General features: G+C 28.2%; 1 protein-coding gene across 1 annotated transcript in view; it reads left to right on the forward strand.

Moving 5' to 3' along the window:
* Nucleotides 1-3,630: 3,630 nt before the first annotated feature.
* LOC129963254 (orexin receptor type 2-like) overlaps nt 3,631-26,710 on the forward strand; it is a 182,528-nt gene continuing 159,448 nt past the window's right edge. The window contains exon 1 of the mRNA XM_056077491.1: nt 3,631-3,720. The gene's annotated coding sequence lies outside the window, so the exon portion shown is untranslated. The remainder of the gene's footprint in view (nt 3,721-26,710) is intronic.

The following is a 26,710-nucleotide window of genomic DNA, read 5'->3' on the forward strand; positions in this document are numbered from 1 at the left end:
AAACGAGAAACGGTCAACGGTTAGACGGATTTGATTCAAAATTGGATAAAAATCAACATTTAAAATTTAATGCTAAATTTTATTTATTTAAATTACTAAATTTTTCTGATATTGTGTAAGCGAATTTAGAATCAATCAATAATTTGATTTTATTTATAATATGAGACGGCAGATGCTAAAAATGTGTGCCAAATTTTACCTACCTAGCTTTTTGCGTTTTGTACCAAAGTGTGTGCTCACTTGTTTCTGAACAGGCAGACAAACAGTGAATAATTTTGTTCAACATTTAAAAAGAAATCTTATATATTTAGTATTTAGGTATCGAAAATTTGTCTCTTTGGTCTATACGCCAAATTTTTCACTTCTAATTGAAAAGTTTTCTAAGTTGTCTTATTAGCAGACTGACATTTCAGGAAAGTCTAAAAAAATCTGGAGTTCAACTTTTTTGACGATTACAATATTTTCTCTTTGTGTATTTTATATTTATAATTTATTTTTATGAGATATGGTTTAAATCTTTGCTGTATGATATTTCAAAATGCAGCGAATTGTAATTCTGACAATTATTTTGTAATTACTTTGTATTTTTCTTTTGCTATGTAGCTGATATTAGTGATCAACCAATCGGAGTAGTATCGGATGTTTTCATCTAGAAAATGAAAAAAGAAAAGTATATTCTATTAACATTACACCTCCTTTCCATTTTATACGATTAATTGAAACATTTTTATAATAGCCGATATTCATTTATTTTTCTGTGACAATAATGAACCTCAACAGGTTGTCAAAATTTTATTGCAAGGATCTATTTAGCAAGTAATTCATCTCAATCTAGCCTTTTTTCTTCCATTTATAATAATTAATTTTTTAATAATAACGTAGTAGAAAATGAAAATTGAACATTCAGGATTTTAGTACCAATAAATAGAAATAATTAAGGTCATAATAAGCATAAAAATTTCCAACAATTAGCTCTTAGATACAGAAAAATCTTTGGATCATTTGGAATAGAACTGGAAAAGAAGGGAACAGCCTCTTTCGAATTTTAAACAGCAAAGTCTTACTTAAGTTGTTTTACAACTACTAAGAAATAGAAATGACCTACTTAAGAATAGGACTTAGTCTCTTATTATCTAACTTGCTTGTCCAAGCATTCCAAAATCTTTGGCGTGAACTAAAAAGAAGAAACTTTTTTACACTCGTTACTTTATTTTATGGAACGAAATGAGGAACTAAAATGTATACCATAGCTGAAAGTGCTCACATCCCTTGTTATTGATTTTCAAATAGCTTAAATATATCAAAGTTAAAATGGCAAATGCAGAATTTTTATAATCATTTTTTTTCCACTAGTTTCATTCTTGTATAGATGGAATTTGTAATTGAATTTTCCATCAATTCTTAATGTGCAAAAGTTTAGAAATATTTTCATTAAAGTGTTGGCGATACATTACAAAAATTTCAGTATATAATTATTTATAAATTAAACTATATGATTAAGAATTGATTTTATATATGTGGTGCTACCGATTAGTATATTCGAAAAAAACTTATTTTAAGATTCCTTTTTATTTTTAATCCAGAATTATAAATTAAAGATTAAAATGTAGAGCGGATTAAAATAAAGCAATATTACTTTTTATTCAACCAAAAACATTGTTTTAACATTTGTTTTTTATCTCTTCAAATTATTGCTTTTTTGCACTTTAGATTTATTTTTAAAAATAGAATTTAATGATTTTAATAAAAGTATGAATTTTATCAATATGTTGGCTCTTAAATCAAAAAGATATAATTCATCGTATTCTGATTATGGAAATAAATATTCTGTAATCATCTTTTAAGAGTTGGGAGGTTAAAAGTCAAGACATATTACTGACTTACTATATTTTTTAGAAAAAAATAATGCTTTAACCTTAAAATTTTTCAGAAATATGAGCAAAAAGTTTCAAACATTATATTAGCTTTACAAACTTAAAAATATAATATCCTGATTTAAATAGTTTTCATTTATTTTTTCAAAAGTGAAGACTCCGTTTTGATCAGTATTCATATAATTTATTTCAGGAAAGACTTTATTTTTCAGAAAAAAAATTAAATCTTCTCCAAACTTGTATCAATAGTTAAAGTCAAGATTTTGTATCAGTAAAATTGCAGGAATTCTCTTGATTTTATTTTTACAAATCTAGTTTGTTTAAAGATTCGTTCGAGAATTTTCTACTGTAAGATTATTCGCTTCAAATCAATCTTTAGCTGATATCAGCCAAATTCAATTTTTAGAAGACAATTTTTTAGAATTTTTTAGAAGATTTACTTATTTTTGTAAGATATTTTAAATTCCTCGAACTAACACCGCTGCTATCATTCCTAAATGTTTTTTTTTATAAATCCCTTTCCTATTTGGGCTTAATAATAATTGCTGTGTATTTATATTATTCAAAATTTGTTTTAATAGAAATATAAAGAGTATACGTTAAGGCTCTTTTTCTTTTAAAGAGATTCTATATTTTATTGTAGTCGTTCATTTCCCAACTTTTACATTGATAAGAAAATTTATTATTTTTACCTGACTGCTATAAGTATTTCACTTTTGAATCCATCAGGTTCTATTTTAGCTCTGATTGATTATTTTAACGAAGAAGGAATAAGTTCCATTCATCTTATTTCAGATTTAAAGTGTGAGCATTCAATAAATACTATGGATTTTTATGAGAAAACCCCTTTATTTTTAATAATTATAGACATTTTGAAAACGTGCAAACGATAGTAGAACAAATCTAAATTGTATTATTCCAATTTAAGTAAATTTCAGTTGGCATAATGTATACATTACCTCTTATCTTGTATGTATTACTTTTGAAAACTTGGCAATTGAAACAAAAAAATATATAATTTGAGCCTGTTTGGAATTTCACTGCATCGAATGACAATTAATTAATAAAAAATATCTCTAATTACTTAGGCTAAAAATTGTCAACTTCGCTGGAATTCTTGATCTGAATCAAATGAAGTTGCAGAAAACAAACTGTTTGTACTTTCATTCTTTTATTGAGCAATGAATGACAACATTTGTAGATGAAAAGAAAGAAAAATATTTCTGGAATGGTCACAATTTTTCTTCACTGAATTACTGTAGATTTTATAAGAGAAAACAATTCAGTTATGGATAGATACAAAAATTTTGAAAATGCATTTTATATCGAACACCAGTTTAACAAATCTGAACTGAATTAATCCAAGTTGAGTTGAGTTGTAACCACTATAATTCTTTGCATTAGTTACAACTCAATTTTTGTCAGGATTCGAGTCTTATGATCATTAATATTTGATTTCATTAAACTTGTCTCTACCCACGTCTCTTCATCTATTCTAGGTCAACGTAGGTTTTTTTTATAATTTAATGAAGTGCCATGTATGAAAACATAAATTGGGGAAATATTTTAATCTAATATTAACCTGCAATCAATATTGATATGAAAATGACCTTCTGGAATTTTAATAGGTTTAACACGAAAGAATGAAGAAAGCATAATTACTTTACAAACTTTCGATTGGTACACGCCTCATCCACCAGAGGGCGACCTGGGGATAAGTGGGAGTAAAGGATGGAATTGGGATCTTTTGCCGTTTCGTCGATTCTGAAGTGAGTTTCCTCTCGACGCGGGTGGAAAAAGTTTCTGTTATCGTCCCAGTTCAGCGCAATATCTTTTCTATCAACAGGTAACAAATTGTTTTCTTTTTGTAGTGCCTTGGGTTTTTTTTTTATTTTGTTAGCTGTTAAATATGAACTATCCAAATTTTAAATTTACGTTTTTGTTGTAATGTCTTATTTTTGAAGCCAATTTAGTTTATTAAATAAATAAATAAATATTTATGTTTATGGATTAGGAGATTGAATTGCTTGATTTTTTTAGATTAAATCTTCATTTATGAAGGTAATTTATTTTCTTTTGAACACTTCTTTTGAAACCTGTTAATAATTTGTTTATTATGAATATCGAGGAAACTGAAAAATATCTTTTAATGATGAGAGAAGGTCATAATTTTGCAGAAATGTTCGAAACTTATTATCGAGAATTATTTTCATGTTCGAAGAAATTGAAACATATTTTATCTTTAACTAATATGTTAAATAAAATATAAGAAAATAATGATTAATTCTTCTATATACTTTATTATGTTATTTATTACTGAGTTTATGAAGAAAAGAAAAAAAAAGCATTACTAAAAGTATTGTTTTCGAAGACAGCTTTAAAACCTTTTTTCGTTTTATTGAAGTTTTCAAATGTATATTTCTATTGTTTCCTATATGGCTGTTAAATGAGATGCTGCAATTTAAACAACATTTTACTTGTAAATGAATTGTTAAGTAAAGAAAAAAAAATTCTACGCATTGAAAATTATTTATAAAATATGTATTAATGACTTTTTGTAAAATTTAAAGTAAAGAGGTTTATTAAAATTTTGTTTTTTAATTGGATTCAATAATTTTGAATTAAAAAAGGCGTGATGAATTAATTTTAAATTTTATATAATTTTGGTGAATTCATATTATAGTAGTGGTTGATTAACATCTGTATGCACATTAGAAATATAAATTCCTTTTTTATATAAAAAACGATAACTTTTTTTTTCATTACAGTTTCTCAGAGATATTTATTAAAATTATTAACATATATATTTTAACTTTAAAGGAAAAATATCTTTCAGGAACAAAATCAAATTTCTATTTAAGAAATAACATGTTTTGTAAATACTTAAAATAATATTATGTTTCTTTCAAAAATTTTAAAAGTAAATATAGTTAAACTTTCACTTTCTCTTCATCTTGTGTATTTGATAATTATATAAATTACAAAAGTTTCCCATTAATTTATTTTAATTATGATTTTAAAATGCACATTTGTCAAAACTAAGCCAAGAGAAAATTATTTAATTAATTAAACTATTTTGTTTTTAAAAACGTTTCTTATTTTACTTAGTTACGTTAAATAAATTAATTTTAGAATTTAGTTTATTATGTCTGTCTCTGCCATTTCTTTTCTTTTCTGTCATCTAAATTAGTTTTATTTGAACATAAATTCGCTTTTGAGGTTTTGAGTTTTAATTATTGTTAGCTTTAAACGAGTTTTTCAATTGGCGTATCCATTCAATTTAATAAAAATTAATGTTGTTATTTGCTCGTTGTAAAGAATTAATGCCATCTTTTTTTAGTAACTCTAATATTTGAGTGGAAATTTAAATTAGGACAATTTATTTTTGATAACTTTATCACTTTCTCGTTACAGTGATCTATTTTATAGTTTAATCTTAATGAAGATATGTAAAATGGATAATATGTGGAATAGCGTTTTCTGGACAACATGAATAATACATTATTTTGGAATTATTGTATTATTGCTAGAGATTCTCATTAAAACTTTTTACTGTAATATTTAGAAATGTGTATTTAGAATTAATGATTTTAGCGCCATGATTTCATTTTTTACTTAAACGAGACGTAGTATATGCATTTGTTTCTCTACTTATATAAACATGAAGTGTATCCATACATATACATGTAATATTTCTCTACTAATAATAAAAAAGAATGTGCGTGTGTGCGCGTATTGAAGCTCTATAGGCCAATGCGCGTGTGCACAGGCACAACTCTATTAACTCTATTGCCATAGAGTTAACAAGTATGTAGCATTTTTTTTAAATCTTAAGCAAAATTTTAATTAATTAAAACCTAAGCTAGATCATGGAATTTTCTTGTGATGACTTCTAAAAATTATATTGCACAAAGCTGATTTTTACGTACGTTTATAATTTTTTTTAAAATTTCTTATGATAATAATTTAATAGTTGCGAAAAATTTTCTTGAATTTTGACAAATATTTGAAAATGCGTTTTTTGTCTAATTTTCAACAATACATAACATTGAACTTAAAAAAAATGTCCATTGTTTCATTGAATTTCCCCATTCACTCCCCCCGAATATTGTGGACTTTGCGTAAGGTTATGGGCGCTTTATATGGCATTGGCTAACAATATTTATGAAATACTGATCTTTGGAGCAAATTTAACATTTATATTGAATCTATCGTGAGAACCCTGATAACTTTTGAGGACGATTAATCCCTGGCATGCTGTGAACCCAAAAATCGTACTTATGCTTTAGACACGTTTTTTTCATCTGATTGAAACCAAAACTTTGAACAGAATCACAATCGTAGGCACAAAATCATGTATTTAAACGTGGTATTTTTGAGCTATCGAGCTTACGTGCTTGTGAAGATAATGACCGACTGACGGTGAAATCTGTGAAGTATAGGTACCAAATTTGATATGCATTCACACATTCGATGTTGAATATGTGTTCCAAATTTCATTTATCTCTCTATCTTCTTTTTTAATATTATATTCGGACAACTGGCGCATCTATTCAATTTAATCAAAACGAATGTTATTACTTATCGTAAAAAATTAATGCCATCTTTTTAGTAACTCAAATATTCGAATCGAAATTCAAATGAGGATAATTTATTTTTGATAACTTTATCGCTTTATCGTTACAGTGATGTATTTTATAGTATAATCTTAACGAAGCTTCATAGTTTAATCTTAATTATCTAGCTCTCTTCTCTTTTGAAATTATATTCGGACAGGCAGACTTCCTCTAAATAGATTTCGCTGAATATTTGATAAATATCACCAAAATTGGTGTAAAAACCATACACCAAATTTCAGTCATCTAAATCAAAGTGTTTTTATAGTTACCGTGTCCACAGACAGACTAACATTATGCCGAAAATGTGCTTTTCGAACTCGGAGAAGTCTAAAACGTGGCTAGAGTCCTTTTCATTTCGGTTACATTACTTCTTTTTCGCATACGAGAATGTAATAAAAAAAGTGAAAATACAACACCGAGGAAGATAGAAGTGATACGAGCCAAACAAATTATAATTTTAATAGTTCGATGATGTCACAGGGAACTGTTCCCGGTTAATTAGTTGGTCGTGAAAGATGAAGAGACTCTAATAATCAAGATATTCATTCATAAGAAATTTCTCCTGGTATCGTGCAGCTGCAGCAATTTCATTGAGCTTTGTTTCATTTAGTTGCTTATAATTTTTAACGTGATGTTGATTATAAGCTGTCTAACTATTTGTAGCATCCGTAATACGACATGCATTATGAAATTTTTTTTTTTCAAAATACTCTGAGGGACGGAGTGTGAAGACGCAGCTGCTCAATTCGACACACAGTCATTTCTTGAATGAATGCTCTCATAGAATAATAGATGCTCTCATTGATAGATTTCTCAAAATTTTAATTAGATTATCATTTAAAAATGACTTGGCTTGATAAAATTTTTCGATAGTGATTTTGGCGTACATTATCGTACGAAACCCGTTTTTATACCACTTTAACAAAAATAAGCACTTAAATTATTCTAACGTTATTTCCGCACAATTACTTCCTTTAATATTAATTACTTTTAAACGCATTTTTAAGTATATTTTGTTATAATACTTCTCATAATAATTACTAGATTTACAACAGCTTTTTACAATAAATGGATCAATTAAACTTTAATTACTGTATTTATAATACAGAGGGTTGAAATGGTAATAAATACATAATTTTAGTTCACATTATCGCTATTAAATAATTATTAATGAATTTTGAACAAAAAATGTAAGTAAAAATCCACTTTTGAAACTCGAAACATCGTCATACTACGATACTTCAGACTGATGCTCTAATCTACTGTAAAAATACATTTTTTCACTTAATTACACTAACTATTCGATAGTTAATAAGGAAAGGGGTGTATTACTTTAACAATTTTGATGATTAAAATTTTATACAGCTCATAATACATCATTTATGACTTGAAAATTGTTAATTAGTTTTTCAAGATTAAATTCAAAACTGAATTCAGCTGCATTAAGCAATTATTTTAAAAGATGTTTTTAATTCAATTAGTTACTTTTATAAGGCTATTTACTTAATTGTGCTAATTAACCAAGTTACATGTGAATTAAAAATTTAAATTTATTTCTTCTAATGTTTCTGAAAGATAATATTCTTTTCTTATGCCGTCATATGTAATTAACGAGTTATATATATATTTAATTACAGAATTTCAATTACTATTATTACGCAGCAGTTTCTATTTAATGAAGCTATTCTATATATTATATTCATTAATATCTTAGTATCAAAAAGGGAACATGTGTCAATAAATATATTATTCTGGTATAAGGAAGAAACATGTATAAAAATAAATCCAATCTTTTATCAAATCATTAAAATTTTTTTACCTTAATTTAGAAAGAATACTTCAATAAATTGATGGAGTATCCAAACCATCTCATAAAGAAACATCCGCATAGATAAACAAGTTTTTATTTCATCTTGTAATATCAAGAGATAAAGCTCTTTTTTTTAAATAATTTTCCAGACATAATAACTGAGTTTGATTGAACGATTCTTTCTTTTGATTTCATGACAAAACTTTTGATGAATGGTGCTGGTAGTTATAATACATACGTGACTATGAATTAGATAGAATCCTTTTAAGGGTTTTAACAATAATAGATTTTGGAAAAATTATGTGTATTTGGATTGTTTATGTAAGACTTGTATTGAATTGAAAAATGCCGATATTTTAAGAAATTTGCTCGAAAATATTATTTCATTTTTGTGATAAAAATCATTGCAATGAATCATATTATTATAGAAATGCAATAAATGTTAGCTTGAAATTTAAGGTGTATTTTCTCACTGAGTTCTTATCAATGGTTTTAAAAAAAACTTAATACAATTGGTTTAGTTAAAATTTATTATTTATATGATAGGAGGTAAATTTTGATTTATGTCTGAATTAATTTAGCATATAAGATGAACTGATATAAATGCAGTTAAAAATATTATTTATATTTTGTTTTATTTTTTAAAAAGACTGAAAAATTCGCTCTACGCATCGATGCATAAGACTTTGTAATTTTTCCCACTATATCATTTTATCACAATTATTAAAAAAGATGAATGAGTGTACTGATGCACTGCAAAATATATCATTTGATGCCACGAAAATATTTTGGAAAACTCAAATGTCCACTTCAAAGCAAATTTGGAATTTTATTTCCAGTTTTAATTAGTTAAAAATTAAGCAATGTTTTGTCTTTCAACTCTAATTTCTAAAAATATTACAGCAAAAAAAAATGTTTACATCATCTTAAAATTAAAAAAAATCTTTTTAATGGTGCCTTTTTTATTGTATAGTTTTTTTTCTATAATTTAATTTTTGAAAATAATTTTAAGTACGTTTTACTAATAATTTGAATTTGTTGAATTGCAAATGAAATTGTTTTCATTTTACTTATGATATTTTATGCAGACTTTTATCGTATTGTGGACAAGGATATGAAGATTCAGCTTATTTCCCCATATTGAATAGATACAATATAAGGCATACTTTTAATGCCGGCGCCCTGGCGTAGGGGTAGCGCGTCTTTCCCTTGATCTGGGCGTCCTGCGTTCGAGTCGCGGTTCGGGCATAGTTGTTCTTCCTCTGTTCTATCTGTGAGATGTGTGAATATGCCCCCCTGTAAAAAGGGGTTGTGCAAGTGAATGTGATGCGTGAGTAGCTAAGTCGTACTCTTGGCTCTAGTTGGCGCTACTAAAACAAGAGATGCTCCCCCACCGGTTTAAATCGCTGTCTTCGTAACAGCGGCCTTGTCCAGGCAAGTGCCATAAAAACAGCAATATTTTCAATATTTTTTTAAAAATTTCCTTATGCTTACAATTACGGTTTTACTTCAGTATCAATCAATATTGAAACAATTTTGAGGTGCACCCATAATTAAACTCTGCTGTTCTTTCCGGTGTTTTTATTGTATATGCATAGATGTAGATAGAAAATTAGAAAAATGCGTTGCAAATTGAATATAACAGTGTAAGGCTTGTAGAATAGCCTGATTTATTATGTTTATCAAAATTATTAGCTTGAAAGTATTTTGCTGATGAAGTCATTAAGACTAAATTACGAAAAGAATTTAATTCAGATTTTCTTTAAACATTGATGCCTGTGAACCATTTGGTCGCCAAAGACGTCTACACTATTCTCTTGAAACTGTAGTGAATATTTTCTTTCCCATGTTTAATAAGTCAAGAAATTCTGCCTTTTAATTGCCTGCGTGTTTCTCTTTATATCCCTTTTACAAACATAAATTCAAGTTCAAAAGTGTATTAAATTTTGGTGAGTTTGAAATTCTACTAATTGATTGTGGCTCTTAATGTGTGCTTTTCACCACTGAACTCAATTAAGCAGAATAAATATAAACCGAAATAATTTTATCTAAACATTATTTTCTCCATTTCATTGTCGTTATTTGCTTGTTTTAATTACTGAGTTTGTATGCATACTTTTCGCAAAATATAACCTGGAATTTGCTTGCAAACAGTGATTTTTCTTTCAATTTTTTTTTCGGTGAGTGTTTTCTCGGAATAGTTATTAATCGGACTGTTTTAAAGAATGATAAAATTACTTTAAAAACTCATTTGATAAAATAATTTTTATTGATTGTTAATCTCGTGTACGTACTATGACAATAGCGTGTGGTAAATTGTCACAATAAAGATAAAGAGTTACCTGGTTTAGTTATAATTATTATCTTTCAGTTTTTGGTTAATTGGGCAGTTTTTGTGATGAGCTTTGTAACTTGAATAGCAGTCATATGACTAAGGCCACACCTGGGCTACCATTCGATCTCCAATCATATTGTAAAAAGAAGAATCTAACAACTGAGCGGGGAATATCTGAAACAAATTTGGTGGATAGGTCATCTGAAATATATATATTTAATGACATTTCTTAATTTAACTCCTAATTTTTATTTGAAACTAATCCATATTCTTTTATTGTAAAATTTTCTCTTATTTCTTAACATAAATCCCACTTTTTTAAAATTTAATTATTTCTAATACGAGCTGTAAAAAATTGCCCTTTGGTTCTCATGCTCGCAGGAAAGGGAGAAAAATTCCTAACACCTAAGCATTCCTTTCAAAGGTATTTAAAATTCCCTTTCATATGTCGACACGAGTAAAAAAGAAATCCTTATTAGAATCTCTTAGTAAAATCACTAAAGGGTAAAAATGATGTGACTTTGCTCTTGTCTTCTGGTACGAAGAAAGGATCCCAATTCCGTTCACATGTACATACCTTCACTTTTCTCTGGTAAAGTAAATTGAAATTTATTAAAATTTTTATCTTTCGACCACGCACCTGATAAAATTATACTTCATCCATATAATGCAAAGGACTATAGAACATATAAAGTTGAAAAATATTAACATTTTACTTTAATATTGAAAACGATTTTAAGGAACAAACTTTTATTAAAATTTACACCACACTGTCGAGGTATATTTAAAAAATGTTTAATGAATGAAATACAATTAAAAATGTTCTCAAAAAATTAAAATAATCTATAAATACCAAAGCATGTTCTCATTATATTTCAAAAGATTGAACACTAAAACTTTAAAATGTATTTATCGATTAAAAAAATTTTTAAAACCTAACTTATCTCAATCAGCCTAAAAACAGATTTAATCTTAAAAGGTTGGATACGGAAGATTGCTGAAAGCTTCAACACAGAAAATGGAAGCAGAAATAATTTCATTTCTCACATATTCCTAACTGGAAAAGAATTCAATGCGAGAGTTGGCTGAACATTATCATTATCATTACTTGACGATTTATTGCGATGTAAATCATTAGTACCATTTCAATGGCGCAGTAACGATTCTTCGATTTTTTCGAATCTATTTCGGAAGCAAGAACTTCTAACTAACGATTTCTTTGGAAGTGTTATCTTAATTGCAACAATTTATGGTTTAAATATCAACTTTAATGATTATTTTACAGAAAAAAAATTACTTTAAATGGGGAAACTGAATCGATAATTTATTCAAAGCTATTGATTTCTTATTTTAGTCAATCTATCATAAGAAATTGTATTTATAATAAAAGTTACCCAAATATTCCCTTCTATAATATTGTTTCGTATATTATGTATCTTTTCATTTGAAACTAGGAGGATTTTATTTGAAACTAGGATAATGAAATGTTTTTTTTTGCTCATTTTTAGCTAATTATTTCTTTTTAGAAAACTAAGGCTTCAATTAAAACTTTATTTGTCTCACAATGTTAAGCCAAATTGTGGCACGAAACAACTTAAGATTATTATATCAAATGAAATAACAGTCCTCAGAATATAAAATGCATACGTTGAATTTTGATATAAAAACAGAAAAGATTTACATCGTTCATCTGCAGTTACGGATAGAAGCTAGTACAGTAGTTAAATATGACACAGTACTTCTATAAAAAGATTAAATACATGAAATATAACATTGCCAATCCAAACAATTTGGAGCGTCAAAATGGAATAAGAAGAATCAAACAGTTAAATGTGAAAGACTGTGATGCAAATTAAGTGGTACGGTCTTCTGAAATGTATCCATGTATTGATATCCCTTAATTTAATATAAATCCTAATTAATTTACTAATCTTTAACTGAAATTAGCCCATGTTAGCCCTAATTACCATGTAATCCATGTACCTAATCCAAATTCCACTTTATTTATTTATTTTTTTTCTAACACGTGCTCTAAAAAATTGCTGACTGTTTGAATCAAAGGCTCCGAGGGAAGGGATAAAAGTCCTTAACACATATGTATTCCTTTAAAAGATACTTAAAATTCCCTTTTTTTATGTAGATACGAGTAAAAAAAAATCCTTATTAGAATCTCTTAGTAAAATCACTAAAGAGAAAAATTTCTTTCACTTTGCTCTTGTCTTCTGATGCGAAAAAAACACGTCCCAGTCTTGCTCCCATGTAAAATCCTTGCCCTCTCTGAGGTGAAATAAATTGGAATTTGTTCTTAAAACATCATTTTTCAGCCACGCATATATCAAAATTTTGCTTGCTATATATAAAAAAAAGACGGAATTAATTTTTTTAACTTCACGCCATGTAAAATTGAAAAAAAAAACAGTACTAAAGAACTAATTTTTATTAATATATTAGAAAGTGAAAGTTTATTAATCAATTATTTTCTATCTTTTCAGTCCTTATTCTATATTTCCTTATTTTAAGAGTTTGAAATCTAATGATCAATTTTTCTTGCATTCAAAAACAGATGGCGCCACTGATATGGAATCATAATTACATTTAATTAAATGATTATTTGTGACTTATGCTTAAAGATATTAAAATTGCTTAAGTTTCGAGAACACAAAAATGTACAAAATTCAAAAATTTAGAATATAAGAATGTGAGTAAAAAATGGCTAACAAATATTCAGCTTTGTAAACATGAAAAACTCCAGATGAATAAAAATGTTTATGAGTAAAAGAGAAGAACCGTAAATGACTAAATTTTGATTAGGAAATTTTAAAGTGCAGGTTAGAAGCCTAAATATTATAACAGAAAAGTCATGTTTTTTTTGTTTTTTTTTGTTAGAAATAAAGTGCTTATTTAAGGATTTGAAGAATAAATGTCATCGCGTCAATATATTTCTGGTAATTATACAAATATAATAAGATTATCTTTTTATATCTGTAAAATAAATCTGCATTTGTGTTAATTCTATTTCAATAACATGCAATGCGGCGATTATAACATAGCCTATTTTTTAAAGAGTTAAAAAAAAATTTATATGAGTTTAAAAAAAACCATTCCAGATATTAGAAAACATTATAAAACTTTTTAAAAAAGAACTGATTTATCTTCGGAAATTTAGGTGTGACTTCAGTTTCCACAGTTGAAATAACGATACACAAGGTACCCATAAATAAGGAAACTTTATTCGAAGTTGTCTACAGCTATAACCATTAATCAGAAATATTTGAGGTTTTGTGGATGAGTTAATAAAGCAGAGGATAACGTATTCAGTGAAGAAACAAGACCAGTTCCAAATATGACAACCCGAGGGCGTATCACCAGGAAACTCCTCTCAGAGTTCACGTATTATTTTTGTATTGAATGGTGATATAGATATTTAAAATTTATAAAACAGTTGTAAGAAACTTTATTTTAGCGCATTTGCTATTCCATGTGCTTTTGAGATTAAGGGATTAAAGTTTCTTATTTAAATTGCAGATTCCCGTAAAGAAAGAAATCAAAACGCTGATTTCCTTCTTTACTTTCTTTATAGGAATTTCGAACTTTAATGAGATTTCAAAACAGATCAGTCACTGCTAAAAACTCTGAAAGGTAATGACGAAACTTGGAAAATCAAGATCATTAAGAATTCATCATAAGAGGAAAGAAACACATTTCTGCATTGGTAACAGAGATGATACTATTCATGTAGAAAAGGGGAGAGTTTCAAACTTCCGGGCAATACCAGTGTTAACAACAGGTTTTCTACGAGTACTTATACGTTTTACAGTAGCTGCTGCAGCAATTTTTTTTTTTCTTTCACCACAGAATATCTCCGAACTTGGAATCTCTAGGATTCCCTGTCGATTGAAAGCATGTACGTGGTAATATTTATTAAGAAAAAAAAATACTTTTTCTATGTACTATATATGTAAACTCACTATATACAATATTATGACGATGAAGAGGGTGTTCAGTGGGGAGCATGAGTAGATGAAATCTATTGAAGTTAATATATTCTGGAGAAGAACTTGGTTGAGATACGAGACGAAAATTTATACAGGGCTTGGGTCTGGGGAGATCAATTCCTCGTTCTCTTGTAGGAACCGCACAAGATTTCTAATTTTAACCTTGGACATCTTGTTTCTCATAACGTTGGTCTACCAGATATTTTCTAGGTCGTGGATGGGTTTTCTGAGATGAAAAGATGTGGTGAGAGGGCAACTAGTGGCATAATGAAGGGGATCGCCTACTTCGCCGCAGCCACATTGATCCGATCCTTTAATACTGAATCGATTGAAATACGAAGGGTCATGGCCAATTGTAAAGATAATGTTAATCCTGTTCTAAGATGATTTGTTAAAGGAGACTTTGGAGATGATTTGATAGATGTTTCTGCCATTCGAGCCATTATCCCATTCTTCTTGCCATGGCTGGAGACTCAATTTATTTACAATACTTTTAAGATGGCTTCTAGGAGCTGGAAAAAAATGTATGTTTACCACAGACTTTGGCGATTATTCTCTTTCTTTAAACAATTCTTATATTCTAATATTTTTAAAAGTTATCCACGTCCCTTTATAAACTTATTAGCTGTCTTTGACGCCCTGTTGTTTTCGGAGATATTGATTATATTTCATTTCAGTTAAATCGAATATATACAATTTCAGGTACATGATTCCGTCAAATTGTCATTGATATTAAATACGTGTTATTTTATTTGTCTTACTTTAGAGTTATTCGTTGCATATATGAACTTTTCAAATGGATATCAATGCGTCTTAGCGCCATCGTGTCTGGCTCACCTATTTTCTAAATTTAACAGTCACTTCAATTTTTTATTGGAAATTCACTTTTTTACGTCCTGTAAACTATATAGATATTAAAAAGTATATTTCTTTAGCTTTCAAAAATAAAAGAAAACCGCGCGATCAAATATATGATGAAACACTGAAAACCATTCCGATTACCTTCACAAAAATAAGAATATTGTTGTGAAATATGTTTTTAAATATATTTAAAAAATCTAGATTAAAACATTTTACAGCAATTAAATTAGCATCATTGATAGATTATTGTTCGGACTTTAAAATGGTGTAAAAATCAATTTTGTACGAATTATTTTCGGATGTTATAGCGAAAACATATCAAAATTTATATTTTTAGTCAATTTAAATTCTAATTATAATTTCAAAAATTCCCTCAGAGGTTTACATTACCCTTCCAAATTATACATGGGCCAAAACTGGTAATTTTAGGTCAAGTGTTATGGTTGGTACAAAGATAACACACACACACACACGCACGCGCACGTACGCACACACCTTTATAATAGGTAGAGATAGAGACAATAGACACTGTATATACTGAAATTTATGCATTTTCCTTTTTGTCAGTATGCTTAGCAATTTTTTGTTCTTTTATGAATAATTATTAAAACGTCATTATTTTAAAGCAATTTTTTAGAGTAATGGGACTATTAGAATAAAAACTACTGAAATCTTCACTGATTATAATTTTTGTTCAAATACCGGATCTTCCCCATCTCTTAAACATACGTATTATTGTGAACATATGTGATAGTTCCTGACAGTGCATAGCGCTTAATTGCAAGCGTTGAGTTTCTCCAAATGTTTACTTCCAGTTCCCAAAGGAGGAAATAAAGCTTTATACGTAGGATGTGAATCGATATTTTCTGTCTTTCACAATGTCCACAAAGAAAGAACCTTTCGTATTTGAGTAACAGCTGAGTTATTTCCTTTTAAGGAAAAGCATAGTGAATGAACGAAGCCTTTACTGTACTAAGTGTAATATGGGAATGCCTCCTCAATTATTCATGCAAATTAGTGAATGGCACAAATATTTTTCACAACAATATATCTCATATTTTCAGTAATAAACATATTTTCAATAAGACTCTTCCTACTACCTTGAGCCATATAGAAAAATATGAATGACCGGATGTCGCTACAGCATTGGCGCGAACTGATGTTGAGTTCTAAGGGTAATCAACCATGGTATCACCACTTTCATGGGAGGTATGTCCTGTCATTGTTAGGAAGTAACCGACCCGACACCATTTTTATATTTACTCGGGTAGCGAGAACCGAATTCACTAAGTCATTTATTTGCCTTACTAAATCCATAGAAATTTCATAGTCACAAAACTAGAGAATTAAATTTAATCGCATGAAAGAAGTATAGTTTTCTTCCATCATATTGCAGACATCTGTAAAACCTCGAATTTCTATTTAATAGACAATCATCGCAAGCTTTCAACCTTTTCAGAGTGCAACTGAGAAACAAGTATTTCGTAATAACACAATGCACATCTGTAATAAAAATATATTGTAAAATGATCTACACTTTCTCTATCCGGTTGAGGTTGTTTATTTTCATTTACATTAGTTGTTCAAATGCATACATCTTACACATTTCATTGATGTATACATTCAAGCTTACATCAATGAAGCTTTTGATTATGTCATATTTTAAGCATGGTGTCATGATGATGATTATAGTCATTTGAATGATGACATGATGATGATTATAGTCATTTAAATGATGACATAATGATAAAAACGATCATCATTTCATATTTTCTTATTGCCAGCCAATCAAAGTTCTATTTTTTCTGAAAAGTACTATTCACGCGTTTAGCACCATATTTATAAAAAAAAGCAGATGAATTTATCTCTCAGATAGTGAATGATGCGATAAACTACCCATATAGCTCCATGCTTGGGTAGATTTTCTTTCATATACTACAATTTCTAGAAAACAATGATTAAATTCGTAGATTGTTGGCTAAAATCCTCACAAGCTCATATTTGTTGATGAAAGTATATTACAGTTGTAATAACAACAAATTGAATCATATTTTCAGTTTATGATGATAAATGTTTTCCATTCAGAATGAAAAAAATATCTGGGTGTTTTGAAAGGAAAAAAAGCGCTTCTAACTAATAAAAATAAATTTTCGCTGGAAAGAAATGCGAGCATAACATTTTCCTCGAGAAAGAAAAAGAATTTTCGAAATTAATTAACAATTGCTTTTTATTTCTTTGTAGTTTCTTTAAGCAGATGTTCCTTTTTGTAAAATTTTAGTTTCCGTAAATGTTGCTAGCTATGTATTTTTTTTTCACTTCCAGGGTGAGAATAGTGAAAAGACATAGAAGAATTATCACGGCAGGAAACTAGACCAAACTAGTTAACTAAACACGGCTTAACTAGTTTTAGCTTAACAGTGTCAAAAGCTTCTATCAATTAGAAATACATCGCTTTGTATTCCCAAAAATAGTTATTTCTTCGATACTTTATGTAAAAAAAGCATTAAAAGCATAGGTATATAAACATTTTCAAATTTTTATTTCCCATTTCATGTTTCTATAAATACAGAAAATGACGTAATAATAAAAAAAAGAAATGACTATCGTTTAATGAAGCCATTATTTTTAAGATTTTGTCATGCTGTTCAGAAATATTCTTGCTTGATTTTTTTCGGAAATAATCGAAACCACAATTATTACTTGTTATTCAGCTTACAAAAAAAAATCGACATCGAAAATTAATTTGTCAGACTTTAATTACATATAGATAAGGAAGAAAACCGCCATAAAACCTTACATAAAATTGAAATAACCTTAATTTGTAACGTTAAAAGTAACATTAAACTGAAAATAACAGAATAAGTTTCTTATATAGGGTGAATATTTAAGTGTGTTTCGGCGCTGTAATTGCGATTTGATTCTGATGCGGGTATAGATGAGATGTAAATGCAGAATAAAACGATTGCTTACTAAAGGATGAAGGAATTATTTGTGCTTTCTAGTGTTAAAGCCTGGAGCTAGGTTTCCTATCTTGAAAATTATAGAGAATGCAATAAAAAAAATACTTACACCAACTACCACTTAGTAAGAGTTGATATTTCTTTTAAAATAATGCAATGAATAGATCATAAACATATTACTTATTCGTTTTTGATTTCAGTTGCTTTTATTGAAAAATGTTTATGAAAGAGGTATAACCTTGTGTTTTAATTACAATATTAAGTTTCGATAATGTTTATTAATCTATTATTCCTTTTTATAAAGATGCGGGCCTCAATTGAGCAACCAATTTTTAGTGTGAGTTGCAAGTGAAAAAAAAATCAAATCATTTCCCCCCAACTCATTCGGGTTATCTTGATGAGGAAGTGTATAAGATTCTCTGACGGTAAGATCTTCTGGCTCAATAATTCAATTTTACAATGTATTGACTGCCTTTCAATGAAACTAATGGAAATGTAGTTTGCTCATGAATGTTGAATATGCCATGCTGACCGTTGAATATGCATGCCGTTGGATCGCGATGGTATCTTAATATATGTATCTTCCATCATTTACAAGAACGAGATGAAACTTAGTATCTTCGTTGGGCCATATTGCGGCAACATGATAAAAAAAATAACGCAATATCCAAACAAATGCCTTGTTCGAATAACAGGAACTGAAAAGAAATTAAATAAATGCATTTCCAACTAGCGGATGACATGCAGAATAGTTAGCTTTTCATCACCTGTTGCTTCTCTTAAGGTTACGTTTCCATGCTATACGTCAGATGCATTAACTTAATCAGAAAAATCCGAATGTTCTATTCAGTTTGCATGCGAATTAATTTCAATGAGGCTCATTACCATTTGTGTAAATCCATTTAATTCATATTTAATTATAAATTTTTAATCCTTCACAAAAGACTTCCTTTTAGATCATAAAATCTTTTTTTGGGGGGGAAAGTACAAATTCCTTAATCGTTGACAAATATAATCGCTCCAAGATATAATGAGTCTTTATAGATTCGATTTCTGAAAAATGAATTGCAATGCTTACAGATTTTAAGAATAAAGGATTCATCTATATAATTAGAATAAATGATTATTATTCTATTAATTAATTTACCATCTGTTTTAATTTAACGGTAAAAATTCAGAAAATAGTTCGAGAAATGTTTCATATTAATTTAACAGGTAAGATGTTAAGTTTATCCTATAAAATTAAATAGAAATATATGAGAAATATCTTTCATTAGAAAGTCCTAAATTAATGTTATAAAATTACGCTAAACTGACAAGGATAATTATTTGCGAATTTACCGATAAATATATTTTACAACTTTTAGGATGTGACCACTTAATTTGAGATCCTAGGTAGTATTATATATCGTGCGATATTATATTACATTATTCAATATTTTATATTGTTATACAATATTGCGAATATTGTTTGAAATCATATGCTATTATACGGTATGTGTGCGCAACTATGTGTGTGTAAAACTGTGCGAAATTCAAAAAGTTGGATGTTATTAACTAAAATAAAAGAACACAAATTCCAATTAACATAATGAAGATATACTGTCCTAAAAGAAAATGAACATAATGAATTATTTAATCTAAAAGAAATAATTTAATCTCCAAATAGGCTGCCTTCTATTTTCAAAGATCAACACGCAGAGGTATTTTTTTGTGTAAAAGAGCTCTAAGAAAAAGGATGTGTATTTAGTTTCTTAAATGGAAGCTTGAAAAAAAAGAACACAAACCGCACTAACATATTTTATTTCTGACCGACATGTGTTGCAAAAAAGGAAAAAAAGTTACTAAGAATTTTTTTTTCTCAAACGAAGTGAAAATTGAATTTATTGGAGCTTTTCTTTCTTCCACTTAAAAGTAAAAGAAAAAGTTTTCCTGCCATGTTAAGAATATTTCTCCTGTAAGAATTTAATCTATGATAGTAGTTTCAAAATTAATGAAGTTAACTCATAAAGTTAATTCAGTTTTCATTATTTTTGTATAGATTAATTATACTAAGGTCAAAATAACTAAATCAATCTCAGATAGCAAATATTTCTTTTTGAGGAAAAAAAAAAACAGTTTTCCAAGGAACAAGCATTACAGGATTAATGAAGCCATATAAAGTCAAAGTATCTCGAGTTTCTTTGAACAAATTTCTTCTGTCATTTTCGACTTTATGTGAAATGAGTCTGTTCCTGGAAAAATCTTTATTTGTTGTTTTTTTGCTATCATCCTGTTTTAACCATAAATTATTACACTTGAAATAAAAAAAAAGAAAACTGTTTTAATGCTCGAATAAGTACAGGATTCTTTTCTTTTCTTTTCTCTTGGATATTAAGTGAGTTTATATTTTTCCGAGTTTCCAAAAAATGGCAATTTTCTAGCCACCAGAAAAGTAATATTTGAATAGACAAAGAAATTTTGCAATATTTACGAAAAGTAGCATAATGGTTTTCTCCTAAAGTAAATCATAGAATGCAAAGCTTCTTTTTGAATGGACTCGAATGTAAATAAATGTATGTAACATATGATTTCATGAATAAGAACAGAAATTTGTCACAAGAATCAATTCGGGACAAAGGATTTCGGAAAGATAGTAGTAGATAAATAGATGGAGATTTGTATTCAGATATCTAATAATCAGATGCAAAAAGTGCTTTCTGTTTTCCATTTATCTCTCCTTTTCAGGTTTATAAAGGCATATGCACTATTTCGGAATATTTTCTTCCAAGAGCTTATTTTTTTTCAATAAAAATGGCTTTTATACATAGGGAACATATAAAAGCCATATAAGTAGAATAAGTCATTTTTTATGTAGGAAAAAAAAACCCGGAAATATATAGATTTATTATGTTTACTCTAAAATGGTAATTTTAAGAATTTGTATGTTGACTGCATAATTATTTTCGAAAACGCTGCTACGATTAGAAAATACAAAAAAAGGAAATATTGCTTCATTTGTACTTTCTTTTTTCCTGTTCAATTTACTAATCATATGTATTACCGCTAAAGTGCAGAAATATGTATAAATGCACCTAGCTGATCTGCAAATTAGCTAGCTAACCTAGACATAAACTAAATTAACTGTTAACGTTCGGAAAATTGTTTCATTTCTCAATTTGCATAGATAATCTGCACATTACCTATCAGACACTCGTTAAAGTGAAAATAAGATCTTTGCAGGAACAACAGCAACATTTCCGTGCGTTTAAATTAAATGCTCTGTATATATTTTTTGATATCTAATAAATCTATATGTTTGTTGGTAGAATCAATCAACAATCAATTAAAAAACTTCAATACAAAGAATGATACTATTTAAAATATTATTGCAATTAAGGGAATTGGCATAATGTTATTTATTTATTTATTTTTCAGAATCAAAAGAATCGTGTTAGTATAATCAGGCAAACAAACAAATTGGTTAATAGAATAAATGATTAGTCAATTGAAAAACTCTAATACAAAAAATGAAACAGTTTAACATATTACTACAATTAAGGAAATGAATTTGCTAAACATATGATAAAATTGTGCTTACTTATTAATGCAATCTAAAGATGAGTGACACTTTGAATTGCATAGCAATTGGTTTTGAGACAAGTAAACCTGTTTGTGGTACATATAGATTTGCAGTCACACTTTTGAAACTCTGCCAAGTACCAAGGATTTCTTGCAAGATTGCTGTTTGGTGTAAAGATATTTTTATAGCAGGGACATCTTCCTTCGTTAAAAATCTTTCAAACACTGAATTCAGATTTCGCATACAAAAAAAGAAAAACGATTTTAAAATAATGATTTAATACCAAGTTTATAAAACCTTTTCTATGTTTTACTAAGAACCACTACTGAAATCCAGTAGGCAGCAGTTTTTACTGTCTACATTGGGTACTTTAAATCTCACAGTGACACCTTCATTGACGTTTGAATGTTTTGCATTAAAAATTGCTAATACTTTACTTGCGAGCTGAAAGTGGATGGGGGGGGGGAGAGTAGGGAAAGAAAATGAGTGAAATTTTTGAACTTTGACGGTACGGAGTCCGCTAATGTGCACATTGCCCAGTTAAAATGCGGAAAATTCTTGATTCCGCACTTTGACGGAACAGATCAGTTAATCTGAGCATTAATGGTTTTCGAACTTTAACGGTAACATATGAAGTATATTGATGTTATTTAAAATAAAAAGGAAAATACTATTGACTTGTCGACCAGTTGATTGGACTAGGATACTGGTTTTATTCCATTTCAATTTAATCCTTAGATATAACTTCATGCCCATGATTACATCAAATTCTTAGATATTAGAACAATTTAATTTTATTTTTATTTCCCATGTTCTCTTCTTTGTGTACATAAATCTTTCTATTTTAGGTCATACTCGTGACATCACAATACTATTAAAAATACAAATGTGCGGTTCATTTAGCTTCTAAATTTTGTGATATTATAACTTTTTTATTTGCCTTTTGAGCTACATAGATATTAAACAGAATCCTTCTTCTTTAGCTTTTATTAATAACGAAAAATCAAGTTCATATCTGTTGAAATAATGAAAATTGTTTGAATTTCAGAGCAACAATTTAATCTATTGTTGGAAATTAATAATCTTTTTTTAAATATTCCTAAAAATCTAAAAAGAGAAAAAAATGTAAGGCTATTGATCATTTAAATCAATATCAGGATCATACTGATATCATTGAAAAGTTATTTTTTTCGAATTTTGAAACGGTTAAAATATCTTTTTGAGCACTAATATTTTAAATAAAATTCTGTAGAAATGTAGTTTCCTACCTTCCAAATTATCTATATGTTGAATGTGGTATAGTTAAATAGATTGGCCCGTTGAGCGCCAACACACATCCTTATTATTGGTAGAGATATGCTTTCTGTTCTTACTTTAACGGCATTAACATTTTATAAAACAGTTTATTGCATTTCTGCTTGTTATTATTCACAATATTGTTATTCACAAATCATCATGTTCAAATTATTGTTTTTGGAACTTTGAATTGCTGAAATTTCCAAGCTGCTTTAATAGCTATTTTGACATTTTTAATTATTAAATTATTATTCCATTTTTAAGGAAAGACTATATTATTCTTCTCCGATGAAAGCGAGAGAGAAGTCTATTTTCGTCATAACACATTTTTCGTGTTTGAAAGACTTTAATACGGATAGACGAGCATTTTTCTCATTTATACAAGGAACGCGAGGTCCGATAGTTTCTATTTTAATAAATCAAAAAGAAAAAATTACATTTATGATAATAAAATGCTAGTCAAAAATATTGCAATAAATAAAATACAAAAGAGCTTTTTCATCTAGTTGTTACTTTTCATTGATTCTACATATTAACGAATGCTTTTAGTTTAAAGTTTTGAATGAAAATTAAAAAAAGTAATACTTTATAAATTGAAAAAAAAATCTATTGAATATCCCAGATTTAAATTGAAATCATTATTTATTACAAAAAAATCAATATTTTACTTAATTCAAAATAAAGCTTTATTGCGATCTACATGTAAGCAAGCTTATTCCAAAATCTTAACGGAGCGCGGTGCCCTGGTGATAAGGTCTTGGGATCGGAGGGTTTCCGGTTCGAGACCCGATTCCCCCGAAGAACCGCCGTGTAAGCGGGTTTCCTTCTGGCCAAATCCTTCGGGGCCAAATGTCCTCCTATTGGTGTAGTGTGGAAGTTCGAAGAGGGTTGTGGCAGTTCAGGTATCGTCCTTGTCATCTGACTATGGTTCAAAATTACGAGATTCTTCCTAAAATAGGCCTAATGTTGTTTTAAAAGTCAATATAATTAAATTAAATTAAATTAAACTAAACTATCCAAGATCTAAACGCACGGGTCAAGTTATAGGAAATTGCAGAATGAGGAAAAATTTCCGAAATACCAAACCAGTTTCCAAATCATCTTGAATGCACCTACTGTAAAAATAGAATAATATGCCTGATGCGTGCTCTCTGAGGTTAAAGGATCCGACAAATACTTATTTCTTTCAAGATTTTTCGGATGTGATTAAGCATCGTTGTTATAGAATTCTCGTGCCCAATGATTCTAATTCTGGTTTGTGTATCAGTGCATTTACAATCCACACTTTTCCTCAAAACTTAGTATCAGACGTTATTATTGCTCACCAATCAATTTCTTTTTATTTGTTTTCATTTCAAAAAGTTATCAAATTTTATGGTGATCATATCATTTAAATTATAACTTCTGTAATGACTAAGTCATTTTATTCACGTCTTCTTTTATTGTTTCGATTTTTTTCAAATTAAATCAATATCTGGCTTTATTAAAAACAAGTAATACTAGATGCTATTATTACATATCACTGAATTTCTTTGTTTGTTTTTATTTCAAAATGTCCTCAAAATTTCTGGTGTTCATATCTTGTATAAGTTACATCACAAGTTCTGTGATGTCTAAATCAGTTCATTCATACTTTCTTTTATTGGTCTGATTTTATATAAATTAAAAAAAAGTATCTTCTATAATATCTCCTTCTTCCATCTTCTAAAATATATATCTTTATTAAATATCTTCTTCTATAATATATCATCAAATATCTTCTTCCATTTTCTAAAATATCTCTCTTCATTAAAAGTAATTAATACTAGATGCTTTTATTGTTTTCAAGTGAATTTCATTATATTTGTTTTCATTTCAAAAGATCATTGTATTTTATGGTGATTATATCATTTAAGATACATTACAAATTCTGTAATGCCTAAACCATTTCATTCTTATCTTCTTCCTCGGATTTTATGCAATTTAAAGCAATATCTTAATCTGGCTTCATTAAAAGGAATGATTTCAACTGTAATTAATACTGCAACATATTTATTCATTTTTAAAACATAAATATATATCTGGCAATTCTCATTAATTATTGAGATATTATGCTATTTAAAAAAAAACACATCACTTTCAAATGACTCTTTCATCAAGATTTAACTAATCTCGAATGTGACTTTTTTTACAAATGCTTTTAAAACTACGTGCAAACAATAGAAGAGATAAAAAAAAAAACCTGTATTTTTTTCTAAAAATAATCCCAAATCCTCTTTTCTTTGCTTTGAAGTTAAACCGCTTTTATTGATTAATAAATACGGAAAGAAATCCAAAGAAACCAATTATTTTTAAAACGAAGAGTTCTTTGCACCCACAAGTTTAAAGAAAAATTTCTATTTGGGATTAAGTTGCCAAGAGCTCAGATAGAAACTCTGTAGTTAATTGCCCCTCCGAGTTGAAGTTCAAAACAAATCTAGCTTAAAAGCATTTTTCAGTCATTTTCTTTCTTTTTTTTTATCATTATTTTTACTCTTATGTATTGGAAGTTCGATGGCCAGATATCAGATAAAGAATTAAATTTGAAGAAGAAAGTTAAAAAATGAAATAAGATAGTTAATGGAAATTCATGTACGATTAAACTGTTTGCACTTGGTTGAAATGCATAAGCTCTGGAGCATTCATTTAGTAAATCCGTACTCATTATTTAAGATAGTCATGTCATATTTTATTTCTTCAAAATACTTTTATCTTGCATTAGAATTCTTTCACATTGATTTATTTTATGTGTCTTTGAAAAAATAGGTGCTTAAATTGAGAAAAAAAATAGCAAAAATATATTTTAAAACGCATTATTAATATTTGCATTACAAATAATGCACATGCGTGCTATTATCCAGCAGGGATGGTGATGAAAAGATGCATTTTGAATTTTTTCATAATGAAAATGATTTCACTGACATCTAATGGACACCATTGAGAGCTGGATTTCTGAGAAAATGATTGGTTTTTCCAACTGTTTTTTAAATTTTGTTTTGTATTAGTATTTAAAGGGCACGGTTTCCTGACCTTAATTCTAGATGTTACTCTTCGTGGGACTAATTCTATTTCTAATAGAATTGATCGAATATTGGTAAAAGTGAAATTAGACAATTGTTGTTGCTACATCTCTCCTAATAGCTCTCTTTTTGGAATAGGGCGAGGATTATTAAAGGACTTACCTCTAGAATTTATGTTGTAGTCAAACATAATCTTATCCTGTATCCCATCTCCGAACATTCCTACCCTAGTACTTCCAGTTAATGTCATTGAAAGTGGTTTAGATTTATCATTCATCAGGATTTGGTGAAATCAATTTTATATCTAGTCCTGATATCAATTTTTTTTCTAACTAACAATGGTCGTTTTCATTCGTCGTT

Source organism: Argiope bruennichi, chromosome 3 (assembly GCF_947563725.1).
Source record: "Argiope bruennichi chromosome 3, qqArgBrue1.1, whole genome shotgun sequence".
Taxonomy (NCBI): Eukaryota; Metazoa; Arthropoda; class Arachnida; order Araneae; family Araneidae; genus Argiope; species Argiope bruennichi.